This window comes from Engraulis encrasicolus, unplaced genomic scaffold (assembly GCF_034702125.1).
Source record: "Engraulis encrasicolus isolate BLACKSEA-1 unplaced genomic scaffold, IST_EnEncr_1.0 scaffold_102_np1212, whole genome shotgun sequence".
NCBI classification, from domain to species: Eukaryota; Metazoa; Chordata; class Actinopteri; order Clupeiformes; family Engraulidae; genus Engraulis; species Engraulis encrasicolus.
The window spans coordinates 100,738-104,468 of NW_026944493.1; positions in this window are offsets into that span (position 1 = coordinate 100,738).

Consider the following 3,731-nt stretch of genomic DNA (forward strand, 5'->3'; position numbering starts at 1 on the left):
GTGATGGTGTGCAGGGCCACTGACAGCTTTGTCCATGCCCAGGACAAAGTCATCTGAAAGGCCCCCCACCCAATACACATTACATTGTAATGTAGGCCCGTTTTGGGGCCCCTCTGTCCCTGGGCCCGGGACAACAGACCCCTTTACCCCTGTACATCTGTAAAGGCTATATGCAGCTCACACTCCAGTCACTCTGTCTGTTTCTCTGTGTCTCTCTATTTTTTTACTCTCTCTCTCTCTGTCCGTCTCTCTCTCTCTCTCTCTCTCTCTCTCTCTCTCTCTCTCTCTCTCTCTCTCTCTCTCTCTCTCTCTCTCTCTCTCTCTCTCTCTCTCTTAAGACTTTGCACAACACCTCAACAGCAATGAGGTTCGTATGGCCAGCCAGTCTCTCTTCTCTCTCTCTCTGTCCGTCTCTCTCTCTCTCTCTCTCTCTCTCTCTCTCTCTCTCTCTCTCTCTCTCTCTCTCTCTCATGACTTCACGCAACACCTCAACAACAATGAGGTCCGTATGGCAGAATATAGCCAATGCGTCTCTCTTCTCTCTCTCTCTCTTTCTCTCTCTCTCTCTCTCTCTCTCTCTCTCTCTCTCTCTCTCTCTTTCTCTCTCTGTCCATTTCTTTCTCTTTCTTCTCTCATTCTCAAGACTTGCGCAACACCTCAACAGCAATGAGGTCCGTATGTCGGAATATAACTCGCCTGTCTGTCTTCCTGTCATAGCCGTCCAATCCGCTTCAATCGGAGCGCGGCCAAGGAGGTGAGGTGAAGTGAGGGTTTGTGTGTGTGTGTGTGTGTGTGTGTGTGTGTGTGTGTGTGTGTGTGTGTGTGTGTGTGTGTGTGTGTGTGTGTGTGTGCGTGTGTGTGTGTGCTGGTTTTCATAGGGAACCATGTGTCCATCAAGCCAGTCAGACTGGCGTCCCTCCATGTGCTCGCTGCAGCAAGTCGGCATCAAACGCTCCCCTGTTAAACACAAGAGGCCCGCCGCCGCCATGGCTAAATTTATTAGCCGAGACGAGACGCGATGCGATGCGAGATACATAAAGTCAGAGTTGCTTCCACTCTCACCGGATCCATGTCAGCCCCATGAAATCGCGGGATGGGAACTGAACTGGGGGTGCTGTTGAAAGGAACCAAATGTGCCCCCCTGCCCACCTCACCTCAGCCCACCCCAACCCCTTACAGCTCACCCCACCCCACCCCAGGCCAGGCCACACTGCAAAAAATGAAAATGTTAGCAAGCTTATTTTTTTCTTGTTTCAAGTAAAAAACCTTCTTGTCAATCTTAATTTCAGTAAGAAAAACACCTAATGACTAGTACTTTTGAACTAGAATTCAAACAAATGTCTCAAAACAAGTTGAAATAGTCTGTTCTACATGTGAAGAGTTCAGATGCAAAACCCCCTAACTCCATTTCTGGAGACATGCACTTCTATATTTTTATAGAACCCCGTTTTTGGTTTGGTTTCTATTCATGGACTTGATAATACATATAAATAGTTATATTGCATAAATAAAATAAAAAAATATGCAATTTTGATAGCTTTTTATGAAATAAAAATGAATTAAGATTATTTTCTGAAAAGGCACTTAGGGGGTTTTGCATCTGAACTCTTCATGTGGACCATTTGATCCAGCTCTCCATCTGTTGGGTGTTATTTTGGATGCTTTAGCTTCCTAGAGTAGCTCGATAGTTGATGAAGTTTGTGATTATTAATTTTTCAAATATTGGCTTTCCGTGCGTCCTCAGTCCAGCCTCTCCCTGGCTCTGCTGGGTTTGTGATTAATAATTTAAGCGTTGTGTGATTTCATGAAGTTTTAATGGCCCCTCAACAACACGATTTCAGCCCAATACAGTGCAGCTCCTTCCTCAAATTAGCCACCCAGAGACGAGCGCTGAAAAACTATCAAAAAGAAAAAACACATGAATATGAGAAAAGTAAAAGTAAATGATTGATTCTAAGTATTCATTATGACTGCACTATGATCGCACTTTTCATACATAAATCTGTGGAAGTAAAGTGGATCTTTATTTTTAGCTGCAAAACTCACTGTACTTTGGGCATACTAGTAAATATGAGTCAATTACCTAACATATTCATGGCAAGATCAAAACTGGCAATAGGCAGCAGTACAGTTTCAATGAGTAGCATAGTTGAAACATCTTCTCTGTCCATAATCCCACACGCTGCACCTTTCATGACTCACCTATGTGAAGTCGGTTCACACAACCACCCGCCACCACCTCCCCCTTTTCCCAAACACCCCCTCCATCTTTCCTCTCCTCTCACTACCTCCACCTCCCCCCCTTTTCCTTTCCTCTCTCCACCTCCTCAACAAGCGTTTCTAAAGGAGCTACAGAGGTCGCGTCCACACCTGAGCTTCACAAGGGTTCCTTCTTGACCTTTGACCCCTGTCTTGCAGTCCTGCGGCCAGCTCAGGTTACGACTCATACCCACCCCCCCCCCGACACACACACACACCCCCCACCCTTACCTTCACCATCTCATCGAGTTACCTGCTGGCCGTTATTCTCTGTTTATTGCCTCCAGAGTCTTAAAGAACCGCCGTTGTGAATCGCGCCAGGACTTCCACAGGGTAGTGGAGAGTATATATATCAGGGACAGGGTTGCCAGATGAGACCAATATCTTCCAGCCCAAAAAAATTCTAAAAACCCTCCTGGAACCACTAAATCCGCCCAGTTTTTTAATTCTTATTGATTCTATCACCATAAGTCTGCAGAAAAAGACGCCCAAATGCCCTTTTTTTTACCCCTTTCTTACCCACAGACGGCCATCCTAAGCAGCCCAATTGGGGCGGGAAACCGCTACAATGGCAACGCTGGAGAAGGAGCGTATATATCACGGGCCTGATTTATCTTTTAGTGAGCCGGTGCCTGAACTGCAGCCCAGTCAGAGCTGGAATAGGGGGAGAAATAGGGCCAGGGCACATCTGGCTTGAAGGGTCCCCTCATAATTAGGGGTGCATAACTGACTCACTGGTGGGCCCCACACCCTTGTGGGCCCATATTTTCCCTATTTAAATAAAATAAAGAATAAAGCATATTATTTATTTACATTTCTAAAATTAGGGGCCCACAAGGGTGCGGGGCCCATTAGGAAATGCCCGCTATGCCAGATGGCCTGTCCAGCCCTGTAGCCATAGGGGCCCACGAGGGTGCGGGGCCCAATGGGAAATGCCCGCTATGCCAGCTGGCCAGTCCAGCCTGCTCTGAGCGTAACAGAATAGACCCAAACTGACTGCATGCGAATAGAAGAAGAGGATCTGGGTACCAGGGTGACATGAGTGGAGCTGTTAGTAATGCAAACCAACACTAATGGAAAACACAAAGCTATATTTATTTATTTCGCAGCAAAGTGCATCTATTAGATCGCTGTCCCATGTGGCGATGAGCCGCTCGCTCTCTACTAGTCTGTCGGAGCTGCTTAGCTTAGCGGCGTAGCGTAGCGGAGGAATGCCCCCTTCTCCCCCTCTCCCTCCTTATCTCTCTCCCTCTCTCTCTCTCTCTCTCTCTCTCTCTCTCTCTCTCTCTCTCTCTCGCTCCCTCTCTCTCTCTCTCCCTTCTCCTGCCTTCCCTCCTCCTCCCCTCACCATCCAGCGACACCTTCACCCCTTACCTCCTCTCTGCTTAGCGGTGTAGCGTAGCGGAGGGATGCCCCCTTCTCCCCCTCCCCCCTCCCCGGCGGCCATCGCCGACTGAAGAAGTGTCGTCTTC